Source organism: Anolis carolinensis, chromosome 2 (assembly GCF_035594765.1).
Source record: "Anolis carolinensis isolate JA03-04 chromosome 2, rAnoCar3.1.pri, whole genome shotgun sequence".
Classification (NCBI taxonomy): Eukaryota; Metazoa; Chordata; class Lepidosauria; order Squamata; family Dactyloidae; genus Anolis; species Anolis carolinensis.
The window spans coordinates 131,234,153-131,258,308 of NC_085842.1; the positions used below are offsets into that span (position 1 = coordinate 131,234,153).

At 43.4% G+C, this 24,156-nt stretch overlaps 1 protein-coding gene across 3 annotated transcripts in view; it reads left to right on the forward strand.

The window, feature by feature from the left end:
• The window catches only part of slc16a3 (solute carrier family 16 member 3), a 49,147-nt gene that overhangs the window by 3,103 nt on the left and 21,888 nt on the right, over nt 1-24,156 (forward strand). The window contains exon 1 of one of the 3 annotated variants that reach the window (XM_008104562.3): nt 20,933-21,159. The exons of 1 other annotated variant lie outside the window; for it this stretch is intronic. The gene's annotated coding sequence lies outside the window, so the exon portion shown is untranslated. Of the gene's footprint in view, nt 1-20,932; nt 21,160-21,995; nt 22,187-24,156 lie in introns of those variants that run through there. One more of the 3 variants, XM_062970535.1, reaches the window with a different exon arrangement.

The window sequence follows — 24,156 nt, forward strand, 5'->3', positions numbered from 1 at the left end:
AAAGAAATGGGTGCCACTCATATTTTGGATTGTTCTTTTTTTTAATTGTGTCAGAAGCCACTTGAGAACATACTGCAAGTTGCTTTTGGTGTGAGAGAATTGGCCGTCTAGAAGAGACGTTGCCCAGGGGATGCCCAAATGTGTTGCTGGGAGGCTTCTCTCATGTCCCCGAAAGCTAGAGCTGATAGATGGGAGCTCACCCTGTCTCATGGATTCGAAGTGGCAACCTTCACGTCAGCAACCCAACCTTCAGATCAGGAGTTCAGCGGGCATAAGGGTTTAATTAGCTGCTTCCTTGTTTTTGTATGTTAAAAAGAATGTCCCAAAACAATGATTTTAAAGGGCGTGCATTTGACTCGGGTCATCCATCCCTCATTAGTGCTTGTCCCATTTTGTCTAGAAAGGTGAGTTTTCTGCTTCTCTGACATTCTAACTGTATACTAAAGCTAATAGACTGTATGTCAACATCTTCCTGTGCATGGTTATTTCGATACATTCTACACTTCCCAAACACTTATTTCTGAACATGAATCATTCAAGTATTTGGGAAAGGCTCACCCCAGACTGACATAGTGAGCACCCCATACACACTTGGATCTTGAACTACTAGTATTTCTAAATGTGTGTTTATCAGTTATTCTGGAGGTTGAAAGAGAGTAATTTGGAGATTTGTTGTGGAGCAGAATTTAGAGGCATGGATGAATGATGTCATGAATTGTATGCAGACAGCCAATACTGCTAATTTATTGTGATTCCCCATTATCTATAACAAGAGCAAAGAGGAGTAGTAATTACAGAGAATTAAAATGGAAACTGGAACACCATGTAATGTTGCAGATTAATATACAAGCGGCAGGCTGGTGCTGCTTTGCTTTGCTTTGCTCTTTATTCAGATGCTATATGGAAGCATCAATTGCTTGGTACTGAGTTTCTAATGTGGCTCCTTGACATAGTCTGCTCCTTCTGAAGGGTAAATTCTTCGAATGTAAGGCAGCATAGCTTGGGACACAGTCTAAAGAGCACTGTCTGGTCGGAGTGCTGACAGTAAAATGACACCTTCACCCAACAGATCTTCTCCCAGGGTATTCGGTTCTCCCCATCACTTGGTTTCTTCTGAGCCTGCAAACATTTGTGCACGTGAGTAATTTGAGCCTCATAAGCTACACGATGACCCAGTCGACTCAGAGTGATGACCGTGTGGGCCCTTACTCATCAAGATGAATGTGTGGAACAGAGATCTGCAATGATTAAATGGCTCCCTTATGGTCTGATTCAAGCTTTAGAGAGGCTATTGTTAATCAGACAAGAAGCATGAGATGTTAATGAATTAGGTAGCCATGTTTGATATAGCCACAGACTTGGTTTTACTTTTCAGATACAACAAAGCAAAATGAGCTAAGTAAGGAATGGCGTTTTAGTTAATCTGGTGCATCTGCACACTCACTGCTAGCAGTCATGGACAGGAACCCAGTAAATTCTGTGTGTGTGTGTGTGTGTGTGTGTGTCCACAGGAGCAGAAAAGCCTGCAGGCAATTATTCATAAAACTAAAGAAGAAGATGCAGACAGGCTTTCAGCGCCAGGATGGATTTGAACTTGTCCTGGCTGATGCTCATAAAGTAGTGACCTTGTTGTGGCTGATGTTTTAATTGTGTGTTGTTCTGATTAGTTCTCTCCCACTTTTCTCCAGGATATACAAAAGGTGTCTCTGCACATATTGTTGAACTACAGCTTCCATCAGCCCTTGACAGCATAGTCAATGGTGGAGGGTAAAAGTTGCTGCTGTCCACCCATGTTCTATGGAGATAGAAGTGTCCATTGGGAAAGGGCTGCTGAATGTTCTAAATTACTAAGAAAAATATTTGGGCCATGTAAAAATGTCATATTTACACTTGTGAGTTGAAGAGGTATCCTGACAGCAGCAGTGGCAAAATATTCAAAAACTGTTTGGCTTTCCATCTATGCATGCTGTTTTATCACCCTCAAGGTGACTTAGTCATCCAGGACACATCTGTTTGTCTATCTGTATTTAATTCCAAATTAGTCCATCTCATGCAAGGATTGAGGCCAAGTTGAGAAAAAAAATTATATGTTAATTACAATGCAACCTCCAGATGAGTTAATTAAATCCATCCAAAAGCAGTTGTGAATTTGAATAGTATCAAACTGCACATTAAATGGCATGTCTTCAGTGACTGAAAGAGGAGGGCTGAAAAGGCCTTTCTATGCAATATATACTCATGGCATTCTGAAAGATGCAGGACCAAGGTGACCTTCTAGTCTTTTCTTAGCATCAGTCTTACTGCCTTCCACCTTAAGGGCCAGACTGTGACTCCTAGAATGTTTAGCATGCCAATTACTTGGTAATGGTAGTCAAAAAGAAAACCGCACACAATCCTTTCCAGGCTCCATACAACTGAAATCTACATTACCGCTTTTAAGTGAACCATCCATTGTGCTGTTAACCTAGAAAATATATTCTGGATACTAATAAAAAGTGAGAGGTGGAAGAGACTTGAGGAAGTTAATGGAATATACAGTGAAATAGAGCACTGCTTCTTAAACTGTGGGTCCCAACCCCAAATGGGGTCCCCGTAGCTCAACGTTGAGGGTCTCAAAATTGGCAACAGTAAAAGGTTTATGAACACCATTTAATAACTTTGAAAGAATTTTATAAGACCCTGTTAGCAAGAACATGCAGTGTTTTCAATGGATTCTGCAGAAAATGCATCAGCTGTACTTCATAAAAACGAAACTCAGCCTGTTTACCAAGCCTTGGAAATGCTGGTTTATTTTCACTAAAGTATTTTTATACCTATTTTATATCCTGTACAAATTTCTGGAGTGGTAATGAGTCATTGAAAAGAATTATCAGACAAAGTGGTCAAAGTGGAAAAAGTGTTAAAAGCCCTGAACTAGAGCCAATAAGACAAATAATAAAAAATAAGGAAAATTTCAGGAGAAGATGGATGGTTAAAAAAAATTTAAAAACTGACCAACGGTGATTGTAAAACATCAAGGAGAAATCACTTTTTACAGACAACTAGTGATAGAAACAAAGATTTGTTCAAGAAGTTGTAGTGGCAGAAGAAAAACAGATTCTAGCTGAGGACAGCTGTGTTCAGGAGGCCAGCATTATGCTTCTGTGGGAAAGGAGCCAAAGGTTTTCATTCTGCACAGTCTTCAGTTTGATTTATAACAGTTCTGAAAAATAGTAGAGGGAGAATGGTTTTATTTATCAGAATATGAAGTACATGAACTAGCAAAGAATGTGCCCAAGTAACTGTCAGACAGAGTTCAGCTATGAGGCCAGAACAACACAATTCATGTGGACAGGTGAGACCTGAGTTTAAATATCAGCTCAGTATGGGGCAAACCATGGTGTTCTTGCCTACATCACATACTTGCACACACTCACTGTGAGAGTAACAAATTGTTTCCATGTGCTTGCTCAGTTGTCTGAGTTTAATCCCTAGGAAATCAGAATACTCAGTAATATACCCCCCCCCCCAAGTACTTACTGTTCTGAGAACTCAGATGTGAGGCCATATTCATACAGGTGAAGACTTGCAATAGACTGTGTACTGAAAGGTGAAATATATTATTTCTCTATTTCTCAGCAACTCAAGCATACCCCGCACTGTTAGAGTCACAGGTCAGTAGATCTCTCAATCTTTCTCCCTCCCAAGCTCTTATTAATTCTCAGAGTGTCCTTATCCACAACAGAAAGAAAACTAACATCTGATATGCACACACACACATACACACACTGACATTTCATTACTAAATAATTAAAATAATATGATTTTTAAAAATGTCAGTGCACCCCAAACTACCTAACGTGTGGGTGGGTGGGCTATGTCCACTGACTACATTTTTTTTCTTGGAAACTTGCCAGAGACCCATGGCTGGTGGGTCATGGAGTGCATCCAACAATTAACCACCAATTTGAGTACTTTTTTCAGATTGAGTATCCAAATTATGTGAAGAAACATACGCCTTCTTTTATTAATACAAAGTGTCTCTTCCATGTTAATAGTGGCATTAGAGTGAAGTGCAAACCAGAAAGCAAAAGTGCTGGGATTTCCCCTGCCCCCACTTTGTATATTTGTTCTATATGTGCACCTTAAATAATAACCTTATCAATACAATCATCTCGAATTTTCCATTTTAATCCCATCTTCAATCCAGACAGCAAGCAATGAGATTTTTTTTAATCCGGTAAACAATTTTTTCTCATTTTCAAAAGCTGTCCCTGCATTCAAACAATTAACACTGCTTGCTTCTCATAATTCAGTTCCAAATATTGCACAACATCTAAGGCAAATCTCATATTATTACATAGCTGCCTATTTGTTAGAAATTCACTTTGGTCTTCATGTGTCACGACCCAGGCTGCAGAGCACCAATAACCATACACAGAGGCCAGAATCTATCTAATATCTTTATTGTAGGAATATATAAAGTTAATAAAAACAAGTGTAGAAAATAGTCCAGAATTAGACCTTTCAGGAAAGGTCAGAATTAGTCCAAAAAAGCAATGTCCAATAAGAAATATTAAGGTCCAAAGTTGTAATCCAATAACCGAAACACTCACTTTGCCAAGCAAAGTGAGGGGAGATGACAAGGTCCTTTAGTCCATGAAACTTGAGCGAGGCTAGGAAATAACTTGATACTTGAAACAAGGCTTGAACGTGGAACAAGGTAACTAAGAACAAGAACAAGGTCCGTGGAATAACTTGATAAATCCGTGGAACAAGGCAAGGATTGATCCTGGGAAACAAGGCAAAGTCCGTAGATAAACAAAGGCTGGGAAGCAAGGCGAAGGCTGGATAGCAAGGCAAGGCTTGAGCAGGAGCGAGGCTTGAACCGGAGCGCGCTGTCCAGACACAACTCGCTCCGTAGGCTGACGAATTGACTCCGCGAAGTTACTACGCGGGTAAAACACCTAAATAGAGTCTAGCTTCCCGCCGAAGCAGTTCTCTGGGAATCAGAACCGAAAGCTAACTCTGAGACCAGATGTGAGACTCCCCAAAGATTCTCACGAGAAGCAGTCTTAATTGGCCACATTCTTAGCTGCAATCCTCGCACTCCTGCGCGAAGCTGAATCCAAACTTCTCTGTTGTTTACAAAACTCCCGGCGCAAGAATACGGGAGAAGTAGGCTCTGGGCTTGTTTGACATACTTCTGGGAGACAACTTTCTTGCAGGTGCAAGGTTCCCAGATCTGCCTGGGAAAGATCTGGCTGAGAGGAATCCAGTTCAGACTGGGAAGGTAAAAAACCCAAGTTTTCATCTTCATCAGGAATTACAATGTCCTGAGCAGGACTACAAGGCCCATGGGTCATCACACTATCCCCCTCCTCAAGGCCCCTCCCAAACTGGGGCCCTCTCCCCGAGGCGCGAGGTCGCGGTTTGGTGGGATAGGTCTGATGAAAGCGACGGGTTAGATCAGGAGCATGGACTGTGGAGGCGTCTTCCCAAGAGCGTTCCTCAGGGCCAAAACCCACCCAGTCAATGAGATATTGTAGGCGGCGGCGGTGAAAGCGAGAATCCAAAATGTCCTCAACCTCGAACTCCTCCTCCCCATTCATCAAAACAGGAGGGGGGGCCGGTTGGTCTGTATCAGGTCGCACACCATCCGCCGGAAGGAGCAGGGAACGGTGAAACACTGGGTGAATGCGCATTGAACGCGGAAGTTGGAGTTTGAAAGTCACGGGGTTTAATTGCGCCACCACTGGATAGGGACCAATGAAACGGGCATCTAACTTCCGGCAAGGGCGGTGGGAGGGCAGAAAGCGAGTGGACAGGAAAACCCGATCTCCTACCTTGATTTCAGGGCCCGGCTGGCGATGTTTGTCAGCGTGGCGTTTATAGTCCTCCTTGGCTTGGTCCAGTTGCTGGAGCAAAAGTTGTTGCACCGCTGTGAGTTCCTGCAGCCAATCCTCTGCTGCGGGAACCTCTGAAGTTTCAATGACAGGGGGAAAGAAACGTGGATGGAAGCCGTAGTTTGCAAAGAACGGCGTTTCTTTTGTAGAAGCTTGAACTCCATTGTTGTAGGCAAACTCAGACAGTGGTAACAGAGAAGCCCAATTGTCCTGTTGATAGTTTACATAACAGCGAAGATACTGCTCCAAAGTGGCATTGGTGCGCTCCGTTTGCCCATCTGTTTGGGGATGATGAGCTGAAGATAAGCGAGAGTCTATGCCCAATAGTTTTTGTAGTGCCTTCCAAAAACGAGAGGTGAATTGAGATCCACGGTCTGTGACTAAACTCTTGGGCAATCCATGTAGTCTGAAAACATGTTGAAGAAATAGATCCGCAGTTTCCTTGGCCGTGGGGAGGCCTTCGCAGGGAATGAAATGGGCTAACTTGGTGAATAGGTCCACCACCACTAAGATCGTGGTGAATCCACAGGAAGGTGGTAGGTCAGTGATGAAATCCGCGGAAATTATTTCCCATGGGCGAGATGGGGTAGGAAGGGGGTGTAAAAGCCCTGAGGGCTTCTCCCTTCGTATCTTGGAGCGCTGGCATACTGGGCAGGTGTTGACATATTTTTCCACATCCTTGCGGATCTTGGGCCACCAAAAATCCCTTAGGATCAAATGCATAGTTTTAAATAGTCCGAAGTGTCCTGCTGGTTTGCAGTCATGACACAGACGAAGCGCTTTTTCCCTGCCCGGTCCGGGTGGGATATAAACATGATTTCTATAGCAGAGCAGCCCATCTTTAAGCGAAAAGGGGAAATGCAGACCTTGGCGAAGTTGGTCCTGCGCCCAGGCATCTGCTTGCTGACTAGCCCTGATTTCTTGAGCACAGATGGGTCCTGGAGTAGGGGAAGTTGAACCAATGGGAATGGATTTGGTGTTCCCCACCGTGAGCGTGGCAAAGTTCTCAGGTTGTAGCAGTTGGGATTCAAAGGTCTCCTTGCGTCCTGCAGCGTATTCCGGTTTACGTGACAGGGCGTCTGCTTGCTTGGTTTGGGCTGGGGTCACATAATGGATCTGGAAGTTGAAACGTTCAAAGAATAAAGCCCAACGTTGCTGCCTCTGATTTAGTTTGCGGGCAGTTCTTAGATGTTCTAGATTACGATGATCAGTGTGGACTTCAATGGGAAATTTGGCCCCTTCTAGCCAATGTCTCCAAGTTTCAAAGGCTGCCTTTATGGCCAGTAGTTCTTTTTCCCAAATGGTGTAATTCCTCTCTGGTGTGGTTAGTTGACGAGAATAAAAGGCACAGGGGTGGAGGTGATCTCCCACCGGTTGTAAGAGTACAGCCCCAATTGCCACATCAGAGGCGTCCGCTTGCACCACAAAAGGGGTTCCAGGATTTGGGTGCTGTAGAATTGGCTGGGAGGTGAATAGTTTCTTTAGTTGCTGGAACCCTTTCTCTGCTTGATCAGTCCAGCGGAAAGGCTGCTTTCCACGGATGCAGCTAGTGATGGGGTCGGACCAGCGGGCAAAATCTGGAATGAACTTGCGGTAGTAGTTCGCGAACCCCAAGAAACGCTGCACCTCTTTCTTGTTAGTTGGCGCCCGCCATTCCAATACTGCTGAAACTTTGGCTGGATCCATGGAAAGCCCTAGAGGCGAGATGCGGTAACCAAGGAAATCTACCTCTTGTAGATCAAAAGCGCATTTTTCCAGCTTGGCATAAAGTCCATGATCCCGCAATCGTTGTAACACCATTTTGACGTGGTTCTCATGTTCTGATTGTGATCTGGAAAACACCAAAAAATCGTCCAGGTAGATTATCAAGAACCTGTCTAGATAGTCCTGAAAAATGTCATTGACAAAATGCTGGAACGTTGCGGGGGCTCCGCATAAACCGAAATTCATAACTCGGGACTCAAATAATCCGAATTTGGTCTGGAAGGCGGTCTTCCACTCGTCCCCTTCCCTGATGCGAACTAAGTTGTAAGCCCCCCGAAGATCCAGCTTGGTGTAAACCTTGGCTCCTCGAAGCCGATCCAGTAGATCCGAGATTAAAGGCAGGGGATAGCTGTTCCGCTTGGTGATATTGTTCAATGCTCTGTAGTCCACCACCAAGCGTAGTTCCCCTGACTTCTTCTTCACAAACATCACTGGAGAGGCGGCTGGGGATTGAGAGGGTCTGATGAATCCCTTGCGAAGGTTTGTCTCTAGGAATTCCCTGAGAGCTTCTTGCTCTGGTTCAGTCAGGGAGTAGAGATGCCCTCGCGGGATCGGGGCCCCCTCCACCAAGTCAATGGCACAGTCATAAGGTCTATGTGGGGGTAATTTTTCGGCTTCTTTCTCATTGAATACATCCCAATACTCGGAGTACTTCTTTGGCAAGGTGATGATGGGCTCGGTGTCTGTGGCATGGCATACCTTGGCTACGAGGCAATGGTTTTGGCAGTACGGTGAAGCAAACTGCAGTTCTCTGTTGGACCAGGAGATGTTAGGGTCGTGGAGAGTCAGCCATGGAATTCCCAAAATCACAGGGAAATGGGGGACCTCGGTAACAAAGAAGGAAATCTCTTCCATATGTTCCCTTATCCACATCCTGGTGGGTTCCGACCACTGACTTACGGGGCCCGTCTTGAGGGGACGGCCGTCTATGGCTTGCACCACACGGGCATTCTTGAAATCATGATATTGTAATCCCAGAGAGTCGGCATACTCTCTATCGATGAAATTGTTGGTAGCTCCAGAGTCTATCATGGCGTGGATCATGACGGGTCCCCTTTTTGCTGACCATAATGTGACCACGAGAAGGAACAGGACCCCGGTTGGCGGCTCTTGGATGGATTTTTTGACCGGGTTGGCGAGCCTCTCTACACCCGGTCGTTGGCTTCCCCCGCCGGCTGTGTGCCAGTCGGCTCAGACGCCTTCGTCTCCGTGGAGGACGCCGCCGCAAGACGGGCGGCAGGCTTCCCTTTGGCTGGGCACTCTCTGGCGAAGTGGCCCCCGTTCCCGCAGTACCAGCAGAGGTTTAAGCGTTGACGACGGGCCTTCTCGGCGGCATCTAGTCTGGGACGCACATTGCCCAACTGCATCGGCACCTCCTCGCCTCCTCTGGGGTATGGGGTTGGCGGTGGGGGTCTCCACACCGGACGTGGCTGAACGCTGGCGGGAGCGGGGGGTTTTGCCCCGGCTCTACTGCCCTGGCCTCGAACCCACTGTTTCCTGTTGGCAATCATGACTTCAGCCCGTAAACATTGATCAATGAGTGCCTCGAGGGTCTGGGGAGGATCCACCTTGGAGATTTCTTCCAGCATTTCAATGTTGAGACCCTCCCGGAATTGTCCCCTGAGGGCTACATCGTTCCAGCCGGTGTTGTGGGCCAGCACTCGGAACTCGGCTATATACTGAGACATAGGTCTGTCTCCTTGGAAAAGGCGACGGAGTTTGTGACCGGCTGCCTCCAAATTGTCCTCGATTCCCCAAGTCTCCTTGAGGTGGTCCAAGAAGTGTTGCGCTGATCTTAGGTGTGGAGAGGCTTGGTCGAACAGTGCCGTCGCCCAGCTGGCCGCTGGCCCGTCTAGAAGACTGTAAACCCATGCCACTTTGATGTCTTCTTGGGGAAACTCGGCAGCACGGGCCTCCAGATAAGCTTGACATTGGCGACGGAAGACATGAACCTTAGAAGCTTCTCCAGTAAACTTGGTTGGCAACGCCATGGCCGGAAGACGAACTCCGCGTTCCTTCAAACCCCTTATTTCTCCATCCTGTGCATTGAGCTTATCACGGATTCGGTCCACCTCTTCCTTGTCGATGGTGTAGGTAATCGGCTGGCCGCTCGGCCCAGGTACGACTCCGGTAGACATTCTGGCCGAGGTTAATTGGTGCTTAGGGTGGCGGAGTCAAACTGTCACGACCCAGGCTGCAGAGCACCAATAACCATACACAGAGGCCAGAATCTATCTAATATCTTTATTGTAGGAATATATAAAGTTAATAAAAACAAGTGTAGAAAATAGTCCAGAATTAGACCTTTCAGGAAAGGTCAGAATTAGTCCAAAAAAGCAATGTCCAATAAGAAATATTAAGGTCCAAAGTTGTAATCCAATAACCGAAACACTCACTTTGCCAAGCAAAGTGAGGGGAGATGACAAGGTCCTTTAGTCCATGAAACTTGAGCGAGGCTAGGAAATAACTTGATACTTGAAACAAGGCTTGAACGTGGAACAAGGTAACTAAGAACAAGAACAAGGTCCGTGGAATAACTTGATAAATCCGTGGAACAAGGCAAGGATTGATCCTGGGAAACAAGGCAAAGTCCGTAGATAAACAAAGGCTGGGAAGCAAGGCGAAGGCTGGATAGCAAGGCAAGGCTTGAGCAGGAGCGAGGCTTGAACCGGAGCGCGCTGTCCAGACACAACTCGCTCCGTAGGCTGACGAATTGACTCCGCGAAGTTACTACGCGGGTAAAACACCTAAATAGAGTCTAGCTTCCCGCCGAAGCAGTTCTCTGGGAATCAGAACCGAAAGCTAACTCTGAGACCAGATGTGAGACTCCCCAAAGATTCTCACGAGAAGCAGTCTTAATTGGCCACATTCTTAGCTGCAATCCTCGCACTCCTGCGCGAAGCTGAATCCAAACTTCTCTGTTGTTTACAAAACTCCCGGCGCAAGAATACGGGAGAAGTAGGCTCTGGGCTTGTTTGACATACTTCTGGGAGACAACTTTCTTGCAGGTGCAAGGTTCCCAGATCTGCCTGGGAAAGATCTGGCTGAGAGGAATCCAGTTCAGACTGGGAAGGTAAAAAACCCAAGTTTTCATCTTCATCAGGAATTACAATGTCCTGAGCAGGACTACAAGGCCCATGGGTCATCACATCATGTATGAGCTCTAGATAAACCTTAATTTTTTCCACCAAAAATGAAGTAAATATAGTCATTATTCAATACCTTCTTCCAGTATTAACAATATCATTGCTTCTTCCCAAATACTTGGCATCTTCAGTCTCCATTAAATCAAATTGAAAATCTGATGCAATCGGACATTTTTTAATAACAGTTAAGCCATTTGGTCCAGGAACTTTGCTTATTTTCATCTTTGCAATTGCTTCTGAAATCTCCAGATAAATCTGCAAATTTGTAATCTGTGGTAAATTTTATTAATTTGATTTTTACCTTTCTCTGCTGAACTTCTTTTCTTCCTAAATAAATCAGAACAGTATTTATGAAATATTTCTTATATCTTCCAATTATTTATAATTTCTTCATTTACCCCTGAATTTTAAAAAAGTAATTTCTCCTTTCCCAGTTTATATCCCAAGTATTTACTGATTTGAGCATGAACTCAAATGTTTCTGCTTTGTATATGACAATTTGTTCTCCATCTCATTAGCCATCAGCTGTGATTGACCTTTTTAATTTGTATTTTTACTTTTAAATTTAATGGGCCACTCTTTAAGACCTTGCTTTATTTCAATTTTCATCCATAATAATGCATTTTATCTTGGTTTTATCTTCATTTCTATTTTTGTTGCATAAAAATCACCTCATAAATGCTTTATTAGTATCCCCTACTGTTCTCATATCAATCCATGTTATCTTTAGAAAAATCCTAGAATGTCTTCCTAGTTTTGTTTATCAGAGCATCATTTTGAAAAATAATTTTATTTAATCACCAATTTTAAAAAGTGTCTTTCTTATTTAAAATTACGATTACAGAATTATGATCAGAAAAACTCTTAAGGTTAAATATTCATTTTAGATACCTTATTTTTTTCATTAATCCATCTCAGTCTTGAATACATCTTTGCCAAATTTTATTTAACCTCTTTCATTCTTCTTTTGTTTAAATGCTATTGTTACATCTAATTTTAACTCAGATTCCACCTGTGCCAAATATTTTCTTATATCCTGTTCAGTCTTTGTTATCATAGCTCTTAATTGCTGAAATTCCTCCAGAATTTTGAGTTGACATTACCTGATTTTGTAGGCATGTCTATTAACCCTCTTCTTGTTTCATGAACACACCCATTTTAGTTCTCCTTGTCATAGTGCCCATTTAAAAAAGTATTTCACTTTCACCATCAATTAACTATTACAATTCAACTTATTAAATTGTCCCTCGTGCAGAAGGGGGGAAGCAAAAAAAAAATTGAATGTAATTATTTTGTTAATCAGAACAAAAATATATAAATTGCTGTAGGTATAATTAGTCTGTCCACTAGATGTCACCAATAAAGTACTTCTTGATCAAATCACAATACAGAGAAAAATATTTATTTTCAAATCAATAGTGCAGCAGCCATGGAGCTCAAATGATCTTGGTCTTATCTTCTCCATAATGTGTGTTGTTTTACAACTTCTCCCTAGATAAATTAATTGCTTGAGTAGTTGTTTTCAAATCTTAAAAATAGTTTCAAAATACTACAGTTCTTATTAATTAATAGTCACTTGCAGATTAAGCTCCTCCAAACAAATGTTTTGAAATTCAGTACAAATTACTTTTCAGGAGAATCTTTTACTTACAAACTTGCAGATGTAAGCAGAGGTGTGGCATTGTATTGAGTTAAATTTTGCCTCTGGAATCAGAAGACTTCATAAATATTACAACAAGTACTTCATTTATTGAGTGATTTGGGACAACCTGAGGAACACATTATGTTGGCCCTCTGCACTCTCCATGCTGGGGAGAGGTACTTTGGGTCATTTTTAAAATCTAAAAACGGATGAATGCTGAATCTCCTTCATAGCTGTGAAGGAGCCCAATGTGCCCCCATGAACGCAACCCTGAAGTCAAGGAAAACATTTCCCATTTAGATGTTCTAAATTCTTTATTGTATAAACACTCAAGTAGTGTATCTGTTTCATCACTGGTTATATTTACACAAATAGAAGGAAAGAGCCTCCTGAAAACTCTGCATCTAGCTCAGCTGATTACTCCAGAAGAGATTATGTGAAAGCTGCTTCTTGGACTACAACTCCCAAAATCCCCCAACCACCATGGCTATTCCCTATACACCTGATCTAAGGTTTCCTGTTCCCATTGGCAGCTCACACTTCCCAAGTCCTTTAGGCAGGGATTCCCCTGAACCATTATTGTTAATGTTACTTTTGTTTGCAATTATATTTTCTTATTAATATGAGTGGAAATCTGTATGAGATTAGTTTCAAATACTGGATTTAAGGGAAAAAATGGGATTTTCAGATCATACAGTGTCATCATACTGTAAAACCTGCATTTGTGCAATGTCTGCAAATAATTGTTTTTGATGTCTACAGGAAAGGAGATTCCACCTGAAAATTAGAAGGAACTTCCTCACTGTGAGAGCTGTTCAGCAGTGGAACTCTCTGCCCTGGACTGTGGTGGAGGCTCCTTCTTTGGAGGCTTTTAAACAGAGGCTGGATGGCCATCTGTCAGGGGTGCTTTGAATGCGATTTTACAGCTTCTTGGCAGGGGGTTGAACTGGATGGCCCACAATGTTGTGAATCTTTATTTGAATGGTTGTTTCAGGATTAAGCCAAATTAAAATCGTATTGCCATCACAAACCTTTTATAAAAAGGTAAAATTATGCCCTAAATTAAGGCGTAGCAATCTCAGTTAAATAAATCATGATGAGCTGAACTACGAACAAGCCTTGTGTTCCTGTCTGTACTCAGCTTTTCTTCCTTCTTCTTTCAACAATAAGCTTCTAAGAATACAATGCAGTTGACTGATTTGTGGTTTCTTGTGAATTCTGAAGCAGGAAACTGTGATCCATGTGCTGCTTTCAAACCAGGAAAATAAATCTTTTTATTGGGGCTTCATTAGGATTGAAAAAACTTTAAATGCAAATAGTGAATAACTATGGAGAAAGTGGGCAACCTTGTCTGGCCTCTTGCTACAAATGTATTGCTTCTGAGTTTTGATCATACCGGTAGCTGTTCAATAGTTTACTTTTCTGTTTTAACCTTCCAAATTCAAAGTATTCTGGGGCTCAACGTTTATTTATTTTTACTTTATTTTATCCTATCTTTCTCCTGATATAGGAACTCAAGGCAACTAACTGCAAACATGACACATAGTTTTAAACGAGCATTCATTTTAATCTGAACATTTTTCAGCCCCAAGAAACACAAATCCCAGTTTCTTTCTTCTTACCATACTGAACTGTTATGTCAAGCATGCTTTTGAGCTGTCTTAGGAAATTTGTCAATTCATTCGAAGTAACATGACCATGAGGAACCAAGCTGCATCACATCCAGTAGTATCTGTTTGAGTGTTGGCCTCCTATTAACTGTCATCCATGACATAAGGCTGGATGCTTGGGGCCATTTCACCCCCCATACATATACCACTATGGTTTAACTTTAACTGCCAGGTCAACATCCTTAGGAATACTTGGACTGGGAGATGAGGGCGGGGCCTTGAGAACCCCCAGCCAAACTACCAGTCCCAGAAGTCCATGGGAGGCAGCCATGGACATTGAAGTGGAATCGGAGCATGTGAAGGACATAAATACACAATAACAACAATCTTGGTGTCTTGGTTTTTAGGCATGTTCCTGAGGTTATTTGGGGCACCGATTCATAAAACTGTGCTGGATAGACCGCATCAACTCTAATTTCTTAGGACTTCATCACAAGGAGCTGGGAAAAACGAGAGAAAGCGGGGGAAAGCGGTTCTGTCTTTAAAGAAGACAAAAAATGTATCCAATCTCCTCACACTAAGATTGCCTTCTCCAGCTTCTAATTCAACCATCCACTTAATTCCCATCACACGGGCAAGCAATGACTCCTCCCATTTCAATTATACCAACACACTTTTTTTAAAACAGGCATCCTTTAAGGTAGCACTGCTTTCAAGACCTTTCAAATGAAGCAGCTTTAAGGCACTTTTCCATGAGGTCTTGCACTCAAGACCCTTCCAACTGAAACAGAGATAAGCACTTTTCTTAAGGCGGCACTTTCCCATTTGCACTGAGATTTCCTCCCATTGTCTCTCTAGGATTCGATTATTTATCTTTTAAAAAATCACCCCACATCATAGAAAGTGGTTTAAAATAAACCCTTTCTCCAAGCCTCCGCTTGGGCAATTTGGGGAAATTGGTATTTCGGCTCCTCCCACACACAGTGTCATCATTTTATTTACAAACAGGCAACAAAAGTGGGCAAAAGAGATTAACATCACATGGTGAAATTGGCCATTTTGCCAATCTCTATGCAGGGAATTTAAAATTAAATTGATTGCCAACCAATTTAGGACTAGTTGGAAAAACCAACACTTTAGAAATGGCAAGATACCTCATCCCCACAGTTGAGGCTTGCTTTGTGTGAAGGCCACCGTAGATTGCCGTTTCTTAAATGTGTAGAAACACTGATTTTACTGTGTGTGATGAAACTGGTATATGTTGTATGTACTGTATATCAAAAATTGGAATTCATAGGGGAAACCTAGTGCCATTTTTGGAATCAGCAGGTCAAATATACCCAGAAACAGGGCTAACATTTGAGACAACAACATATGTGTTGTCCAGTGTTATATGCACAATGAGCAGAGTTATGGGGCGCAGCCCACCCTCACTTTCACATTATTGTACTCAGACCTTATAGGCCAAATAGGACCAAAGTATTATCTTTCAGTGGTGATTTAGTATGCACCTACACTGCAGAATCAAAGTAGTTTATTGCCATGGCTCAATGGTATGGAAACCTGAGAGTTGTCTTTTGACTTCTCCGCCAAAGAATACTGGTACCTCACTAAACTACAACTCTCATGATTCCATAGCCTTGAATCATGGTAGTTAAAGTGGTGTCAAACTGCATTAATTCTACAGTGTAAATGCATCCTTGGTTGTGTATTCCTACATGGCTAGATGGCTCCAATGGTTCTTCCCAACTTGAAGAATCTATGTATCCTATATAAACCAAATTTGATTCTGATGCATTCGAGTTTTTAATTTGCCTAATCAGAAAATTAAAGTGGTAAAATCCCAATTCATAAAGAGATGTTGGGTAATCAGTGGGTTCTTTATATGACTGACAAATTAGGATAATTTTAGTATACAAGAATCAGAAAGTATAACTGATTTCACATATGCATTAAAATGACAAAGGATTTGTGTAAGGATTCTAAAATAGTTGTAGAATTCTAGAAGAAAACCACACAGAGCAGGCAATTTGCTCATTTTTAAATTATACCTTTTTCTCAAACTGTTTTCCTAATTAAATCTTCAAATTTACTATGCAGATAACAACAAAAATATTTAACTTATCTGAAATGTTTTGAAGTGTAGGGTGGGAAACTCAGTGCAGTCCCATATTACGAAAATTACACAAACATTGAGCCTAAAAAGGAGTCCCTGATAGCGTAGCAAGTTAAATTGCTGAGCTGCTGAACTTGCTGACCGAAAGGTCGGCAGTTCGAATCTGAGGAGCGTGGTGAGCTCCCGCTGTTGGCCCCAGCTTCTGCCAACCTAGCAGTTCGAAAACATGCAAATGTGAGTAGATCAATTGGTACCGCTCCGGCAGGAAGGTAACCATGCTCCATGCAGTCATGCCGGCCACATGACCTTGGAGGTGTCTATGGACAACGCCAGCTTTTCGGCTTAGAAATGAAGATGAGCACCAACCCCCAGAGTTGGACACGACTGGACTTAATGTGTCTTAACCTTAACTTAAACTTAACTTAAACTTAACCTCTCTTTCCTCCACTTTACAAACAAACCCAGGAAGCACCCTGAGAAACTGGCACGCGCTCTTGAGGTTTCTGCAGCGAAGCATCCAGATGTGTACAGCTGCACAGGGCAATGCCCAAGTCCTTTCATTTGTCATTTAATGTTTGGCAAGAGCAAGTGTGGGAACAGCTGGGGAAAACCCAAAGGACCTGCTAGGAAAGGGAGGTGGAGGGTAATGAGTCTTTTGTTTAAATCCGCAGATTTCACCTTTGTCTTCCTTTCAACTTTAGCCAAATCATGGCCTTCCTCATCACGTTCCCGTCACAAATGGCCGGAGGCTGAGTCCGGTTATACCTGCCTGCTGTAATAATTCAAATCCTTCAAGATAGATTGGAGGGAGCGGACAGGGGCCCAAAGGCAAGACTGCAAGTGTTTAAATCAACAGAGTTTGCAGTCATCAAAGGGAATGCCAAGAGTGGCTTAAAGGAGAAAATCTTTACCTTTTTACGTGGGCCTAAAACGTAGCTAGAAGTCATGAGTATTGTAGTCAGGAAATAGAGATCAGACAAGTCCTGACTTCTTACCGACATCATGCTTCCTAGTTCAGGAAAAGAATTCACATCATTACTCATAACCACAACTCCCCCTCCATCTCTCTCACTCAGCATTCGTGATGAGAATCACGAAGCCCTCCAGATGTATTTGGACTACAAGTCCTGTCAGCTCTAACTGGAAGGCCAATGATGAGGAATGCAAAGAGCTGCAATCCTACAACATCTGGGAGTGGTGATGGTGGTTACTGATTCCTGTCTGTTTTCTGTACACTACTTCACAGCATGTCTCAGATTCACTTCCTTCATAGCAAACAAGACTGTGTGGGTGGGTACTAGGCCCTGGAAAATTGACTACCCTTCCCTCTTATTTATCAGTTTATGCTACCTTTTTTAAAAAAAATTTCATGTCAGGAGCAACCGGAGTTGCTTCTGGAGTGAGAGAATTGGCCATCTGCAAGGACATTGCCCAGGTAACGCCTGGATGTTTTTTTGATGTTTTTACCATCCTGATGAGAAATTTAATAGAAAAATTAGCTAGAGGAAGAAGAGATGGAAACACATGTACACAATGTTCTTCAATGGAGCAGTATATCTGCATTGTAGCTGGATTTTGTTGAAGAAAAGTGGATGATTGGGACATACTGGAGGAAAACGACACATGATAGAGTGCCAGGTATGGCTTAGCTATAAATAGGCTGTTAATATACATTTGCGTTTTCCTTAATACCACTCAGTAGAATATATATATATTACTTTACTTTTCAAAATTCTCTATTGAATAATATAAGTTGATATGTATGTTCACTTCTACATTTTATGAAGGAAGGAAAAAGGAGCTAATTGATGCGGTTATATAAAATCAAATATTGGTCTCCTTCATGAGAATGAACATGGTTAGAAATTGTAGAATCCCTCTGTACTTAATTTTATATCCACTTAAGCATTTGTTTCCATGCTCAAGTTTAGGATGGCATGAAGTGGTAAATGTTGAAGTGTAGGTCCTCATCATGACAGTCCTTGTGGAAATACATACACATATATATCAATTTCCACATGGGACAGGACTTTTGTGTGGATAATTAGTCTTACTCACTCAGGTCTAAGCCTCTTGCAGATGCTTCTGTTAACAACTGGAATGGCTCTAAAAAATGCACAGTTGCTGGGATAATCTGTTTGAATTGTACCTAAATTCAAAGGAAACATGGGACCACAAGGATGGTGGTGGTAGCATATGATACCATAGTTCCTGCTTTACCAAAAAAAAGAAGAAAAAAAAACCCTCCAGGCTTTTGTCTTTGTGAGACTTAACTCTGCTGCACCCATGTTTAATATGCAAAGCCCTACATGGCTTGGAGGTTTCTATCTCCAATAAAAATAAAAGTTTTCTCTTGAGCTGTAATTGGCTGAGCATTATCTATAGAGCACCTAATGTTTTCCCAGATATACAAGTACAGACATGTCTTCAGAAATGCATTTTTTTCTGCCTTAAAAGGGATCAGATTTGGGAGGGGGCCTTACAAGGTAAGGAGACACCCTGGATCCCAAGAGGAGTCATTTTACTCCTGCTGATGGAGTTGAAATTTTATTAGCCGTTGTCTTGTCCCCACATGTCACAAAAGGAGTGTTCTCTGCCTTCACTGAGTTCCCTCTCAACCCTGTGACCCCAACACTGTCTTTTTCCCCTTTCTTGTACATACTTAAAGAAAGTATTTTGTGTGATGAAGAAGCCAGTGGAACTTTGAAAGCTTGCAAAGTGGGTTTTGTCCTCTGTGGATTCTGTGTTATCCTTTCACATGGATCTGCCTGGACTTTAAGTCCTCAGCAAAGTTCTGTGTCTTTATCCTGAGAGGTTAGGCTAGCAAGTTATACTGCAGGGTCGCCTTCTCCTGTATAATCCGCCCCTTAAGACACTTAGGTCCTCTGAGGTATGCTTACTCCAACCAGCCAGAACCTGACTGGCGACTGTCACCCAGAGGACCTACTCATCAGCCGCTCCACAAATGTGGAAGGACCTGCCAAAAGAGATTCAACAGCTAAAAGAGCTGACACAATTTAAGACACAATTTAAACGCAGTATCTTCTAGCAGGCCTACCCAGTCAGAGTTGAACCATGCATTTTGGATTTACATTCTATTGCTGCTGTATGTTGATCTTTGTATCACATGTTTTGATGTACAGTATGTGTTTTATAGTACAGTGTTCCCTCACTACTTCACGGTTCACTTTTCGCAGATTCGCTGTTTCATGGTTTTTCCATAAACTCTAAAAGACTATTATAAATAATAAAAATTACCATTTACAGCCTAAGGAAGGGAGGAAGGAGAAGCTGAAGGGAGAGAAAAGGAGCCCAAGCGGCAATTGGAGGAGAAGGAGGCGATTTATCAACACACGACTGGTTGATAAAGACTTAAAATAGTGTATAACTACTAAAATAATGTATAAATATTAAAATAAATATAGTGTCCCTACTTCATGGATTTTCACTTATTGCGGGTGGTCCTGGAATCTAACTCCAGCAATAAGGGAGTTGAACAGTGAGGGAACACTGTAGTGCATTTTGTTTTGTTTTTTTTATATTGATGTATTTTGACTCTGTTTGACTTGGGCAGCAAATAAAATGTATTATTATTATTATTATTCCTATTATTGAGCAGGTAGTGAAGACTGCATTGTTGTGTATCATTTTTTAAACATTTTACTGATTGTTTTTATTGTATGTTGTATTTTATTTTTACTTTTAAACCTGTTTGGGGTCTGTTTTCAAAGAGTACTTTGATCTGCTTTTGAATGTTGCCTGGTGGGCCTTGAGAGGCAAAGATGCACTGAAAACAAACATTTAAGCTAATTAAATAATTAAAATGAAATATTGAGCCATTTTGAAGAAAACATGCAAGTTTTCTTAAGGGGATATAAACATTCCCCTTCTTCTCTTCCTGAAACAGTTCCTTACAGTGTTGCTGAAGGCTTTCATGGCCGGAATCACTGGGTTGCTGTGAGTTTTCTGGGCTGTATGGCCATGTTCCAAAAGCATTCTCTCCTGATGTTTTGCCTGCATCAATGGCAGACATCCTCAGAGGTTGTGAGGTGGGGTTTATATATATCCGTTGAAGGTCCAGGTTGGGAGAAAGAACTGTTGTCTGTTTGAGGCAGGTGTGGATGTTTCAATTGGCCACCTTGATTAGCATTGAATAACCTTGCAGCTTCAAAGTTTGGCTGCTTACTGACTGGGGGAATCCTTTGTTGGGAGGTGATTAGCTGGCCCTGATTGTTTCTTGTCTGGAATCTCCCTGTTTTTGACTGTTGTTCTTTATTTACTGTCTTGATTAAGCTGCAAGGCTTTTCAAGGCTAAACAATTCCTTATGGGTGGCTGCTGCCTTGCGTGCTAGTGGGCTGGCGAATCCACTCTGGGCTTCAGCCCAAGGTTTCAAGGAGCTGCAGGAAGGGGTCAATCCCAAAACGGTTTCAGCACCAGGGACAGCTCTTTTGACTCCCCCAACTAAAGCCCAGAGAGGATGCAGGGAAATGCTCCCATCTGGGGAATCCATGTTGCCTCTTTCCAGCTCCAAATGCCATTTACTCTCAGACAGGCTGAAGGCGTGAGGAAGGGATGCTGCGATAGCAATGGCAACAATGCCAAGGGTGTGCTTTTACTAAACAAATACACTTTGTTTCCTGAAACTGATGCTGCGGGCAGGGGGGAGGAAAACACCTTTTTTTCCCCCACACACACATACACACGTAGACACCGCTCCGCCCGCTCCTGTTACACCATCCCTTCCTTCCTTTTCCACGGATGTAGATGGAAACCCCAGAGTAGGGACTTCCGCTCCTCCAGGCGGGAGGTCTGAGCTGTTCCGCGCGCGTTTCGGCGCCCACGAGGCACACTTGAGGGCCTCTTCCACACTTTTTCTGCCTTCCTCGGTTTCTAAGGCAACGCTCGGAGGGAGGAAGCGGCAGCAGGAGCAAGAGCAGGAGCAGGAGCATCCGAGCGCGGGCTCGTGCGGCCCAGGGAGGGAGGGAGAAGGAGGAGGTAAGGCCGCCGCGGAGGGAGCGGGAGTCGGCGAGGGGCGCCGGGGTCCACGGCTGGGCGAGCAGGAGGAGGGACAGGGGAGGTGGGCCGTTACTTCTCTCAGGCTGGGCTGATGATGATGGCCATACACTCCCCTCGCGGTTCCCCATCCAACTCGGAGGAAGGCGCCTCACCTGTGTGAGCGAGGAAGGGTGGCCATCAGGATGTTTCCTTCTTGTGGTTTTGACTCCCGTGTGCCACTAAAGCAGTCCAGGGTGGGCGTGAGAACTCTTGCCTGTTGGAGACCAGTGTGGATGCTGAAATTAATCACCTCGATTAGTATTGAAAAGCCTGGCAGCTTCAACGCCTGGCTGCTTCCTGCCTGAGGGAATCCTTTGTTTGGGAGGTGTTAGCTGGCCCTGTCCGGAATTCCCCTGTTTTCAGAGTGTTGTACTTTATTTAATGATTTTAGAGGTTTTTTTAAATACTGGTAGTCAGATTTTGTTCATTTTCATGGTGTCCTCCTTTCTGTTGAAATTGTCCACATGCTTGTGGATTTCAGTGGCTTCTATGTGTAGTAGTAGTCTGACATGGTGGTCGAGAGAGTGGTCGAGTGTTTCTGCGTTCTCAAATAGGTTGGAAAGGGGATGGATGCTTGTTGCCCACATGCGCGACTTCCCCTCCCCTCCCCCAATTCCAGTTGGTCGCGTCCTGCGCCCTCGAAGGTCCATTCTGAACGCCGCGCTTGGGCCGGTCCATTTGGAGCCAGGCGAGGGGGGCGGGGGGGATGGAGCGCCAGCGCCGTTTGAAAAACAGACCGGGCGCGGACGGCAGTTTGGGTCTGTTGCCTCGGCGGGTTCCATGGAATGGGCGGCCACGGCGCGAAGCGAAGGGTGTGGGAGAAGTGTGGGGTCAAGGGAGGTCACGGGGGACCCGGCCTGAGGGAGGCCCCTGCTTCTCTTGAGGAGAGATGCGCCGCCGTCGCCGCCGCTCCTGACCCAAAGGAGCCCAAACTCCGCCTCTTCCCTCAGGGCTACCTCTTCCACAGGTACATAACACAGGGGCCCTTTCCTGAAACCTTTTCCTGAAACTTCTTCTGAAAGTCTCTAGGCCCCAATCTATACTGTCCCATCCATCCATCTATACACACACACACACATACACACACATGTATATGTGTGTATATATATGTGTGTGTCTGTGTGTGTGTGTATGGCAGGGTAGATTGTGTGTGTGTGTGTTAGGGACCCTCGGTGGTGCAGCAGATTAAATCGTTGAGCTGCTGAACTTGCTGACCAAAAGGTTCACGGTTTGAATCCAGGGAGCGGAGTGAGCTCCTGCTATTAGCCCCAGCTTCTGCCAACCTAGCAGTTTGAAAACATGCAAATATGAGTAGATCAATAGGTACCGCTTCCGCGGGAAGGTAACGGCACTCCATGCAGTCATGCCAGTGGCCACATGACCTTGGAGGTGACTATGGACAACGCCAGCTCTTTGGCTTAGAAATGGAAATGAGCACCAACCCCCAGAGTTAGATACAACTAGACTTAATGTCAGGGGGAAATCTTTACCCTTACCTATGGGGCAATGTAGATTGGGGCCCAGAGGCTTTCAGAGGACATGTATAAATATATAGTATATTTATATACTGCTTTTCTCAGAAGAAATATATATTATATTTATATACTGCCTTTCTCACCTGTGAGGGGAACTCAAGGCAGTTTACACATATTAATGGCAAGAATTCAATGCCAACATACAGTATATACATAAAATAAGAATCATAATAACTAGACACAGACATATAACTATAAATTAAAATCACTAAAAACATTAAAATGTAGGCATATACAGTACAACATTGAACACCAAGACAAAGCATTAAAACCATTCTAATATAAATATTAAAATTGCATGATCCAGTCCAGTTAAACTGTACTTTCAGAAGGCAGTTTAACTGGACTGAACTGGATTACAGGCAGTCCTCAAGTTACGGACAGGAAAGGTTCTGTAGGATTGTTCTTAAACTGAATGTGTATGGAAGTCAGAACAGAGAGTTTTTTAGTGTAACTCCAGCCAAAAGTGTATATATATGTGTGTGTGTGTTATCTTTGGGTAGCAAGTGGAAGGAATAACACCTCAGTGGGGTTTGTTTTGCTGTCTGTGGACCTGTTCAGAAGACTTTGCCGCACTTTCTGTCCCTGTGATAGTTGGATTTGGAAAATGTGGTCCCACCCTGGACCTTCCACAAATATATAAACCCTACTTGCCTAATTTCCATCAGACCTCACAACCTCTGAGGATGCCAGGCATAGATGTAGGCAAAACGGCAGGAGAGAATGCTTCTGGAACATGGCCATACAGCCTAGAAAACTCACAGCAACCCAGTGATTCTGGCCATGAAAGCCTTTGACAACAAAACGTGGGTTGTTGTGGAATCATGGATTGGGGAATCATGGATTGTCAGTATTGGTCCAGCCTGGGTGCACTTATATCAGGCATGGGCAAACTTGGGCAAACAACTCAAGTTGTTTTGGACTTCAACTCCCACCATTCCTAACAGCCTCAGACTCTTTCCTTTTCCCCTTCAGCCGCTTAAGCGGAAAGGAAAGGGCCTGAGAATTTTAAGAATTGTGGGAGTTGAAGTCCAAAACACCCGGTGGGCCCAAGTTTGCCCATGCCTGATCTACACTATCCAATTAATGCACCCCAAGCTTTTTAAAAAGATATGCCATTGAATAGCCACAAAAACCAGTCTTCATCCTTTCAAACTAGCTTTTGGGAGGATGCACCTAACACAACTAGAGGTCCCACAGTGCTTCCCCCTCCTCCTCAACATGCTGTCAATCCTTGCATTAGATGGACTATGCCTGCAACAGATGGGTGTCCTGAATGGCTAAGGGCTCCACTGTAGAAGGAATGCAGTTTGAGATCACTTGAACCTCCTGTGGAACCAGGGTTTTTTAAAAAACAAGGTCTGTAGCCATCGCTGCCAAAGAGCATTTGTGCCGAATTTCT